Source organism: Panthera tigris, chromosome C2 (assembly GCF_018350195.1).
Source record: "Panthera tigris isolate Pti1 chromosome C2, P.tigris_Pti1_mat1.1, whole genome shotgun sequence".
NCBI classification, from domain to species: Eukaryota; Metazoa; Chordata; class Mammalia; order Carnivora; family Felidae; genus Panthera; species Panthera tigris.
Window position 1 is genome coordinate 112,076,906 of NC_056668.1, and position 12,185 is coordinate 112,089,090.

The 12,185-nt window shown below is 41.7% G+C and overlaps 2 protein-coding genes across 26 annotated transcripts in view; one reads left to right on the plus strand and one right to left on the minus strand.

Moving 5' to 3' along the window:
- MED12L (mediator complex subunit 12L) overlaps window positions 1-12,185 on the minus strand; it is a 333,827-nt gene that overhangs the window by 187,403 nt on the left and 134,239 nt on the right. The gene's annotated exons all lie outside the window — the stretch shown is intronic.
- The window catches only part of P2RY14 (purinergic receptor P2Y14), a 56,015-nt gene that overhangs the window by 35,880 nt on the left and 7,950 nt on the right, over window positions 1-12,185 (plus strand). Inside the window, exon 1 of one of the 5 annotated variants that reach the window (XM_042956835.1) lies at window positions 11,125-11,351. The exons of the other annotated variants lie outside the window; for them this stretch is intronic. The gene's annotated coding sequence lies outside the window, so the exon portion shown is untranslated. Of the gene's footprint in view, window positions 1-11,124; window positions 11,352-12,185 lie in introns of those variants that run through there. 5 annotated transcript variants of the gene reach the window in all.

Genomic DNA, 12,185 nt, shown 5'->3' on the forward strand with positions numbered 1-12,185 from the left:
AGCGCGCGCGCGCAAGAGAGAGCGCGCGCGCGCAGCGCGCAGGGGAGGAAAGAGAGAGAAGGAGACACAGAATCCGAAGCAGGTTCCAGGCCCTGAGCTGTCAGCACAGAGCCCGACACGGGGCTTGAACTCACGAACCGTGAGACCATAACCTGAGCTGAAGTCGGATGCTCAACCTACTGAGCCACCCAGGCGCTGCAAATATTATTTTAAAAAATAAAGACACGTATGAAGAAAATAAAACATGGTGGGAGGCTGGCAGGTGCTAGGTAGGAGCTTGGCTGTGTCAGATGTCATTAACAGAGAAGGGCCCCCCTAGAAGGTGATGTTTTAACGCGGACCGACAGGGGGCAGCCACACTAAGATGCTAGAGAAGGACAGCCACAGACAGGGCTACAAGTACTTCTGCCTCAGTGAGTTTTATATCTTTACAAAACTGGGCTTCAACATCACTGTGGGGACAGCAGGAAAGCAAATTCACCCTGGTATTCCTGCTGGTCCTACGTAGTGCTTGACAAAACTCAGTCAGTGATGTTTGCAGACCCTTGCCAGTAGCCCCCACCAGTTTAAAAGGACCAGAAGCCATTTGGGATTTACTGGGACAGAGAGAAAACACGTATGTACCTAGCTCAGAGCTTTTTCCGGCACTGAAAAGGAAAGGCACGGGCAAGGAAAAGCTCAAGAGGATAGCTAAGTAGTAAAGCTTCTACTTTTATCTTTTTTGTTCGACTGGGCCAAAATATCTAAGTAGCACAATAATCTACGTTTATAATAAACATTGATTTGCCTAAGGCACCAAATATCTACTGTTTTGCCTTCCCCACGTCCCCCGCCCCATACACACAAATACACCTGCACTTTTTCCACAAGCTACTCATGTCAGTGACATCCAAAAACCAGAAGAAAGCTTGCTGGCACTTTTGCTACTGTAGGCCGGACTTATGTTCTAGGTAAGAGTCACACAACTGAGGAGAGGCCTCTGCTCTCCACCAGGAGAGCAACAGCGGAACCTGGCTGAGAAAAGTGGGAGCAGGATCAGCTGTATTAGTTATCCTGAGGTAGTATCTATCTGCCAGGCCTCTCCCAGCCACGTCCTAGAAGGGAGGCCTGAAACCAAGGTAAGACCAGAAGGTTAAATGCTGCAGGCAGTGACGGCTCGGAGGAGCTGAGCTGCCCGTGTGAGTGCTCTGGTTTCTACCTCAGGAATTTGCTCAAGCCACTAAGCTCCCTTCACCTGCTTTCTTCCTGTGCAATGTAAGAATGTTTTAGGTCATTCATCAGAAATTTATACAATTCGCACTATGAAACATTTGCCAAGTCAGGTCAAAAAACAAAGCTCTCTCTCCATGCAGAACAGACAAACCAACAAAAACAAGTCTTTTCAACAGGAAACAATACAACCCTAGCAGATAAGGCCTTGGAATGACACTGACCTGGATTCAAATCTCAGTTCTACAACATGCTAATTGTAACATCCTGGACAATTTATTCAGATTCTCTAGACATCCGTTTCTTCAACTATAAAGTGGGATTACTTTTATCAGAACAACACGAGGATTTACTCAAAAGTATATAGCTGTAGTTCGTTCGTTCAGTGCTGCATAAAATTACACTATGTTTTTCTTTTACCCATTCTCCTACCAATAATCATTTGAGCCAATGCCCACATTTTTGCTCTATCACTTTCTATGTTTCAAGAAACACTTGTACATGTTTCTCAATATGCTTCTATAAAAGGTTTTTAGGGCATATACCTAGGAATTAAGATGCTTGGCTAGAGGGTAAGTGAATGCTCATCTTTTCAAGTACTTCCAATTCCTTTTCTAAAGTGATAAACTTGAGACACATAATGCTGAGCTGGGGATTTTTAAAAAGTCCTGGAAGACAGTATATAGCATGAACAATTTTAGAATGCAATATATATGCTTGTATGGATTACAGTCATCTGTTTAAAGGGCAGAAATGAAAAACACAGAACTCAAGACAGGGTTCCCTCTGGGCAGAGGGAGGCAGACAGCCAGGGAGGAGCACAAAGGTAGACGCAGGTGGCTCTGGCTGTCCAGTCAGCACTGTGTTCTTTTTACTGTACTTTACCTTAGGTTACATAAATTCTTCTCAAAGTAGGAAACATTCCCTGAAAAAGAGAAAATACTTCAAAAAGCAATTAGCATCGCCTGTGTCCGGTACAAGGTAAAGTTCCCAATGAATGGCAGTTGTCGCTACAAAACGCGAGGAGAGGGAAAGGGATGACGAGGCACAGTGGCAGCTAACACAAGGCACGACGGACTCGGTTGAGGGAAAAGCTCTTCCCGATGGAGGTGAAGCAACCTGCCTCCTCAACACCCAGGGCCGTGAGTGAGCCAGAAGTGCAGAAAGTGGGGGTCCACTGTGCAGAGGGGAAGTAGATGAGGCTGCTCGAGGTCCAGGAGCAGACACTGAGCTCCAAGGGGGGCAGGATGCACCCACAATACCAACAACACTGCATGATAATAAGCGCCCAAGGAATATTTTATAGGCAGTTCGCTTTACTGATGATGGTTTTCAACAGTGTTCTAAACAAAGATTATTTTGGCTTAGAAAACTAGGTAGAAAGAGGAAAGAAGATGGCAAAGAATAGAATAAGAAAACCCAATTTAAGGATAGGTAGAGAAGCTTCCAAAGGTTAACAGAGGAAAACAGGCAGCAGGGTAACAGATGTGTCTAAGAGACTGTTGAGTACCTGCTGTGTGTCAGGCACTGAGCTCAGGATTCTTCCCTCAAAACTAATACACACACATATATCAGATGCACATGTGCATATGCATACACGTGTGTATGCACATATACTGTAATATATATCATCCTAAAAGTATAATACACAAGCGTATATACACGCACACATATACTTTCTTTTCCTTCTACTGAACCTCTTCCAAAATGTGCTGCAGGCATTATGATCCTCCCATCCTAAATACTTCGATATGCAACTCAGAAGAGTAAGAATATTCTCCTGCTTAACCATACCATCATCACACCTAGAAAGATTAACTCAAAAATACTAACGCAGGGCCTATATTCAGATTTACACAACTGTCCCAAAACAATTACTATAGCTCTATCCTCTACTCCCTCAATCTCCAATCACAACCACACATTACACATTACACATTACACATTATCTCTCTTTGGCCTCCTTTGATCTAGAACTGCTCCCTCCCACCCAATCATGTTTGTTCACTTTTCATGACATTCATTTTTTTAGAATCTAGGCAAGTTGTTTTACAGAATGATCCACATTCCGATTGTTCATCCATGATCAGCTTTTTAACAGGGCACGTTGTATACATCTAAATAAATCATAATGTCAACTTATCCCACTTGGGATAAGTCTGATCATTCAGTGACAGCTAGATATCCCTGCTGAAAAGGATCAATTTTTTCCTTTAGTATTCTAAATGATCTGAGAGTGATACTTTTAGACTAGAATATCCTGTTCTCCCACAGCCTTTTATCGACTGGCTTTTTGTAACTACTGAAGACTGCGTCCTCATCAGTTATTACACTGAGGCTGAAAAATGGTGACTTTCTATCATTCATTCTACATTTTCTAGCTGAAATTATGTAAAGAAGAGCCTCCCCCTGTCTTCATCCTCCATATGTCATCCTTATTCTTTTTTTTTTTTTAATTTTTTTTTCAACGTTTTTTATTTATTTTTGGGACAGAGAGAGACAGAGCATGAACGGGGGAGGGGCAGAGAGAGAGGGAGACACAGAATAGGAAACAGGCTCCAGGCTCTGAGCCATCAGCCCAGAGCCTGACGCGGGGCTCGAACTCACGGACCGCGAGATCGTGACCTGGCTGAAGTCGGACGCTTAACCGACTGCGCCACCCAGGCGCCCCTGTCATCCTTATTCTTAATATCACTCCTTTTTTTTTTTTTTTAAAGTTATTTTGAGAGAGAGTGTGTGTGAGCAGGGGAAGAATCCCAAGCAGGCTCTGCAGAGGCTCAATCCCACGAACCATGAGATCATGACCTGAGCCAAAATCAGGAATCAGTTGCTCTGCTGACTGAGTCACAGAGGCACATCAAACACACACACTTTTTTTTTTTTTTTTTTTTTTTTAAGTAGGCTGCACGCCCAGCACAGAGCCCAACTCGGGGTTTGAACTCACAGCCATGAGTTCAAGAGTCAGATGCTTAACCTATTGAGCCAGCCAGGTGCCCCTTGCTTTCCTTTTCTTAATATCACTGTCAACTGAATTTGGTTTGTTTTTCCAAGCACTTTGATCTCTTGTCATTCCTGTTGATATCCAAATTGTCAAATTTAGAAGTATCTCCAATAGCAGTTTCCGTGTCCTGTTTTGACATGTCCCTATCGGGCTGAGTGCTTCCTTGCTTTTTGCCCAACTGGTTCATCTCAACTCACTTGTACTTTCCCTGTGCCTTATTAAAGTCAACCATTTCTCCAAGAAGCCCGGGGTCCTTTCAGTGGGCAGTGATACTTAGGAACAAGATGAGCTCACTAATACTGAGAATCAGTATTTCTTTGCCTATAGAGGGTTTTTACCTTTGTTATTGAAGGATGGAAAAGGCTTGAGCAAGTTTATAGCTATGGGGCTATCATGACTTCTAGACCTACCAATTTTTAGTCTGTTTTATTAAGGACTTATGCAGGTTTATACCTCACAAGAAAATCACCACTAAACAGAGAGAGATACTAACAATATAAGAGAAAAACAATAATGTATGAAGATTAAAAAGAAGTCTAGAGTAGGCTGCATTTAAAAAAAAAAAAAAAAAGCATAGAGTAAAACCAAACCAGTCCTGGTCCAAGCAAGTCATTAACATAAAACTGCAATGGAACACTTGTGAGCTGGTTATGATTAGACTTCTCACATATGGACATTACAGCTAAGGCAATAATGAAATGCCATCTAAGAGCTCCCATGCAGCATGGCAAGACATGACATGACTTTCTTATAATGTACTTGATGGACTCATATTGAATTCTATTAGAAAAGTGAAATAATCACAAATGTAATGGTCTAAAACGAAATATACATTCAACAATGGATCCCAACCTATGGACCTAGGGTTCACAAAAGGAAAGGTCTTTTACTTCACCTGTACTCTGAGCACCATCTTTAAGTTGCATAAAACTCCATCTTTCACATTTAAGTTCTACCCATTTTGAGATGAATATAGTTACTTCATTATCATATGTTGTATTATAAAAATACAAATTCATTTACAGAATTGCCTAATTCAAGGAATTCAAGTTACTTCATTATCATATGTTGTATTATAAAAATACGAATTCATTTACAGAATTGCCTAATTCAAGGACCTTTGAAAGCAAAGGTCATTGATTCCTCCAAAATGGAGGAAGTAGATCAAATGTTAGGTTTTCAAATGCATGTATCACTCTTCTGCAGTATTCGCACTCCCACCCAAAGTCCTGGATATCCTTCTTCTTGGGCTATGTGAGGCTGATTCTTGAACAAACATACAGGTGGTTGATATTTAACTAAGTAGTTACAAGTGTGGGTTTCCCAGAAATGAAAACCTGCTCCCCATTCCCATAGCAAAGGGATATGCATTAATGCCCTGAGCCCCAAGATCTGAACATCTGAGTACTGCATGCCTAACTGAGAAATGCAAACATCATCTCAGTGAGGCAAAAGGAGGTCAAAGATTCATTTCCTTGCCTGGCCCTGGGGAATAGAGCCTCATAGTTAAAAAAAAAAAAACAAAAACAAAAACAATGCGGCAGAACAGGCTGGAAAAAAGTCAGGAATCCAAGTAGCTCAACCTAATTCCAGACCTAGAAAGGAATCATTTCCCAAAATTAGCAAGACTAAAATTTCATAGCTTTATGCCACTTTCATCAAAGATTCAGGCTTCTGGGGATTGATTGCTGAGTAAGACCGGGAAATATTTGGGCTTCCCTCATTCCCTATTGCCAAATGCCACTTCCTGTGAGGACAATAGGGGGACCATTGGAAGCATAGCCTTCCCCCCATCCTCCCAACACAAGCACTTTTGAGCCAGATACCCGAGGAGGTTCAGGGCACTTAGCAAACAATCTATGGTGCCTCCTATAGCTCTCATTCAGGTGCAGAGCATCAGCTGAAAGTGAACATGAGAAAGCAGGGGGAACCGTGTAGATGCCTGACCCAGGGGAAGTCCTGGGCAGACTGAAAGTCCCAAGGACATGGGATTATTCCATTGTCAGCTGAGTCACTCCCTGAACCCCGACTGTTCCCTCTGAGTCACACACTACCAAGCACCAGGTTATTTGATTCTTAGAGGAACAGGAACCCTATGAGGCAGCAACCACTACCCCCCCATTTTAAGAGAAGTAAAGACAGAAACATGGAGGTACTTAGTAACCCACGGCTATTAAATAATCAAGCCGCATTTCTAACCAAGGTCCACTACATCCAACAGGCATGCTTTTAATCATTATACTGCACTGTCTGCCTGTTGCCCCACCAGTGCAGACAAGACAGTCCACTTCACATTCTGAGACCTAAGGATTTGAATTACCTACCATTGATGAGCTACTCAACATAGAGTTAAGACTGTAAGTGTTAAGACAGCACCAAAGAGAGAGTGACTAAATTCTCTCTGTATATCAAAATGATATCAAATATACCTACCACTTAGAGGCTATTCCAGTGATTTTCAACTTAGGAATATTTAGAAATGTCTGCACACTTTTTGTTGTTGTTGTCATAAATCATGGGGTGCTACTGGCACCTAGTGGATAGAGGCCAGAGATGCAGCTAAAAACCTTGTAAGGCAAAAGACAGCCTACCTACAAAGGGCTGGAATTCAAAAAAAAAGAAAAAAAAGTCAATAGTGCCAAGGTTGAAAATCCTTAGGCTATGCCAAAAAGTGTAGGTGAAAACTCCTCACTAATCCATCCTGACAATCCGGACACTGTCCCATCACAGAGGCTAGTGACAGTTGGCCATTTTCATGGCCCCAGACCTTTGGCACCTGTGCTACACCTCACTGTCTACCGCCTCCCGTAATCAGCTAAGATATGCAGACACACCTCTGAGCTCTTAGGTGTGCCAGGCATACACTTTGCTACTAGCTCTGCTAAAAGTATTTTAAGAGAAGTGGTTAGAATTAACAGTAAAAACTAGGTTTGAACATTATCAGTTTACTGTCCATACTAACCCACTGTCAAATTATCATACATAATTGAAGACTGGGTCTCTTTGCAGCAGAAACACAGATCTTTGATTCTCATGAGTGTGAGTCTGTGAATAGGGAGGCCCAGGAAGAAAGCCTAGCAGTTAAAACTGAGCTCAAGTACTGGAAGTTCTCAGGTGTCTGCAATTCAGCCCAAGAAGCGCATACAGCCTCTTCTAATGTGAAAACTAATTAGCACTGTTCCTCATTTGAGGTATGTAACCTCAGCATTCACCCAATTAGAAGTTAAACTAAACCATGTTTCTCATTCACCAAGACTCTAACTGAAGGTGAAATCAATAGGCCATAGTGTCAGGAGTTAGGAGGATCAAGTCAGATCTAATCAAGACTTCATATCTACTACAAGAGAAAACTAGCTGAAGGTGACAAACAGGAACAAGCAAAGCCAGAGACCCAGGGAGTCCTTTTGTGGCATCCAAACCATACACAGCAGCCCTGGGTCTCCCCCAGCAGCACAGTCCTTAGCACTTACTGGTTAGTGTCCTTGTTTTAATCACTGTAATGAATGCTCCAATTCTATACCTCCCCTGGCACATCAATGCAGAAGATAGAAAACTGAGTCAAAAGTCACCAACCCATTCATTTGTCAACACTTTCAAAAACTGGCCAAGAAAATGGAGGTTTCTGGATGCTGTGGTACCTGGAGTCTAACTGGAAAAACTGAAGATATGCACACCTTGCAGACCTTCAAAATCTAGATAAAACACAGGACATGCATACTTGCAGACTCACACACAAGAGAACCGGCCCTCAAAAAAATGCTGGCTGAGTGGTTCCTAAAGACAAGACTCCTGGAGTATCTGGGTGGCTCAGTCAGTTGAGACTCTCACTTCAGCTCAAGTCATGATCTCACGGTTTGTGAGTTCAAACTCCACGTCAGGCTCTGTGCTAACAGCTCAGAGCCTGGAGCCTGCTTCAGATTCTGTCTCTGTCTCTCTCTGTCCCTCTCCCCTCTCATTCTCCCTCTCTCTCTCTCTCTCTCCCTCTCTCTCTCTATCTCAATAAATAAATAAACTTAAAAAAAAAAAAAAAGACAAGACTCCAGAAACCCACAACTAACATCATAATCAATGAGAAAAAAATTAAAGTTCTTCCCCTAAGGTCAGGAACAAGACAAGGATGTCTCTCTCACCACTTTTATTCAATATAGTACTGGACGTGTTAGCCAGAGCAACTGGACAAGAAAAAGAATTAAAAGACATTCAATTTGGTAAAGAAGTAGCAAAACTGTCACTATTGGCAGATGACATGATGCTATACATAGAAAACCCTAAAGATTCCACCAAAATACACACACACACACACACACACAAATATATATGAGAATAAATGAATTCGGTAAAGTTGCAGAGTAAAAAATTAACATGTAGGTATCTATTGTATTCCTATACACGAATAATGAAGTAGAAGAAGGAGAAATTAAGAAGACAGTTCTATTTACAATTGCATCAAAAAGAAAAAATACCCAGGAATAAATTCCACCAAGGAAGTCAGAGACTTGTACACTGAAAACTGTAAAACACTGATGGAAGAAATCAAAGATAACACAAATGGAAAGGTATACCATGCTCAAGGAATGGAACAATATTGTTAAATGTCCACATTACACAAAGCAAACTACACATTCAATATAATCCCTAGCAAAATGCAAATAGCATTTTTCACAAAAGTAGAATAATGCTAAAATTTGTATGGAATCTCAAAAGACCCTGAATAGCCAAAGCAATCTTGAGAAAGAAAAACATAGTTGGAGGTAACACAATCCCAAATTTCAAGATAGCTACAAAGCTATAATAATCAAAACATTATTGTCCTGACACACACAAAAAAGAGACATTATAGATCAATGGAACAGAATAGAGAGCCCAGAAATAAACCCACACTTTTGTGGTCAATTAATCTATGTATGATAAAGGAGGCAAGAATATAGCGGGGGGGGGGGGGGGGGAGCGGGGGGGGTCTCATCAATAGATGGTGCTGGGAACACTGGACAGCTACATGCAGAAAAATGAAACTGGACCACTTTCTTATACCACACATAAAATTAAAGTTAAAATGACACCTAAACATGAAACCTGAAACCATTAAAGTCCTAAAAGAAAACATAGGCAATAATCTCTTGGATATCAGCCTTGGCAAAATGTTTCTAGATAAGTCTCCTCAGTCAAGGGAAGCAAAACCAACAGTCAATTACCAGGACTACACCAAAACAAAAAGCTTTCACACAGGAAATTAAACTATCAGAAAAATGAAAAGGCAACCTACTGAACAGGAGGAGATATTTGCAAATGATATATCCAAAAGGGGTTAATATCCAGTATGATATAAGATGTATACAATTCAAAACCAAAACAAAATAATTAAAAAATGGGCAGAGGATTTTTCCAAAGAAGACATACAGATGGCCAACAGATACATGAAAAGATGCTCAACATCACTCATCATCAGGGAAATGCAAATCAAAAGCACAATGAGTTATCACCTTACACCTGTCAGAATGGGTAGTGTCGAACAGAAATAACAAGTGTTAGAGAGGACATGGGAAAAAAGAAACCCTCGTGCACTACAGGTAGGAATGTGAATTTGTACTGTGAAATGTAAGCTGCCACTGGGGAAAATTTTTTGGAGGCTGCTCAAAATTTAAAAATAGAAATACCGTATGATCCAGTAATTCCACTACTGGGTATTTAACCAAAGAAAATGAAAACACTTATCTGGAAAGATACATACCCCCCCCCCATGTTTACTGCAGCATTATTACAATAGCCAAGATATGGAAGCAACACAAGTGTCTACTGAACAATGAATGGGTAAAGATGTGGCGTTTGTGTGTACTCAGCCATAAAAAAAAAAAATGAGATCTTGCCATTTGTGACAACACGTATGAACCTAGTGGCTACTATGCTAAGTGAAGTAAGTTAGAGAAAGATAAATACCATAGCATTTCACTTGTACGTGGACTGGTAAAAGTATTAATAATAAAAACATACCAAAAAAGGAGACAGATCCATAAATACAAAGAGGTATGACTACCAAGGGAGAGGACCATGAGGGGATGAGCAAAATAGGTGAAGGGGAGTGGGAGGTACCGAATTCCAGGTACGGAATGCAGAATTCATGAGGAGGAAAGGTACAGCATAGGGAATACAGTTAATATTATTGTAATAGTATTCTATGGTGACAGATGGTAGCTACACTTTGAGCCAGCACAGCATAACATAGATGATGAATCATCATGTTGTATACCTGAAACTAATGCAACATTGTGTATCAACTATACTTCAATTAAGAAAAAGAAGACAAGACTTCAGAGAAATGCTGAAGGGCTGTACACATGCTCATGCTCAAATACCGCAAAACATGGAGCCCCCACATTCACTCAAGTATAGCAGAGAACAGACACACGTTACAATACTGTCTGGCCCCATGTTAGCTACCCAAATCACCTTTGATGAATTAATGAACCATTTTAAGCATCATTTTCCTCATTTGCAAAATGGCAATAATAGTAACTCACTGACAAGGCTCTATTACGTTAACCAATTTGGGCAAGCCATATCTCCTAGCCACCCCCTCCCCCATCTATGCTATTGTCTCATGTACCTCGGTGCATATATCTAGTAGTTCTCTCTGCCTAAAACTCTCCCCCTCTCCTTCTGTGTCTGGCTAAAGTCAAGTGATTTATCAACCTTCATTATCACTTGATCCAAGAAGGTTGCCTTGATACCACCATTCCTGAAGGTGATAGTTGCTCACTGCTCACTCTGTTCTTGTGCCTCCTCCTTCAGGAATAACCCCTTGTTGTATCCTGAAGCACCACTCTGCTCAGGCCCCCACACCCTAGGCTGGGACATTCCTGAGAGTTCCCTGTGGCTGATATATCTCCACAGTGCCTGGCAAATACGGTCTGATGGATTTAGTGAGCACATAAATAAAAGGTCTTGGCAAAGGAAGAACTATTGCAAACAAAGGACCAATGGGAATACACAGGAGCCCAAGGCTACAATGTACCATAAGAAGAAAAGATTTCAACAAGGAGAAAATCAATACCATTAACTACTGCAGAGAGGTCAGGATATAAGACAACTGACAAAAGAACAATAAACTTAGAAATGAGATCTCTGGCAGCCTATGAGAAGGTTGGTAAGTGTCGAACATTAAATCTTTAGTGACATAAAAAAAACCACAAGGGAGGTTCATACTTTCGGGTGAAGAATAAAGTGAGATTCCCACTGGCTGAGCCTAGAGAGAGCACAGGCCAGAAAGAGGCATGGGGAGAGCAAAAGGGTGGGACAACTACTGTTAGAGTCTGACAGAGAGCCCAATAGAAAATGGGTTTCTGGGTTGCCTGGGTAGCTCAGTCAGTTAAGCATCCAACTTCAGCTCAGCTCATGATCTTTCAGTTTGCAAATTCAAGCCCCGCATAGGGTTCTCTGCTGTCAGCGAGAACCCACTTCTGATCCTCTGTCCCCCTCTCTCTGCCCCTCCCCTGCTTGTTCTCTTTCTCTTTCTCTTTCTCTCTCTCTCCCTCACTCCCTCCCTCCCTCTCAAATATAAACAAACATTAAAAAGAAAGGAAAGAAAGGAAAGAAAGGAAGGGAAGAGAAGGGGAGGGGAGGGAAGGGGAAGCGAGGGAAGGCGAGGGGAGGGGAAGCGAGGGGAGGTGGGGAGGAAAGAAGGAAGGAAGGAAGGGAGGGAGGGAGGAAGGAAGGAAGGAAGAAAATAAATGGGTTTCTGAGAAGGTGGGGGATAGTCAGTTACAGAGGAAAAACAGTAACTTCTATGAAATAAACTGGCATGCTTATAATGATGTCCTCCCAAACACATCTAAGACCTAGAAACAGAGGACACTGTTTACCCAATCCCTAGGAGTCAACAATTATCCAATGTTGGAGAGAGAAGCAGGACCAGAATCAAGGTGGAAGACATTCGAAAATATCCAACCAACCATGCAATAAGAAAGGCCAGAAGCCTGAT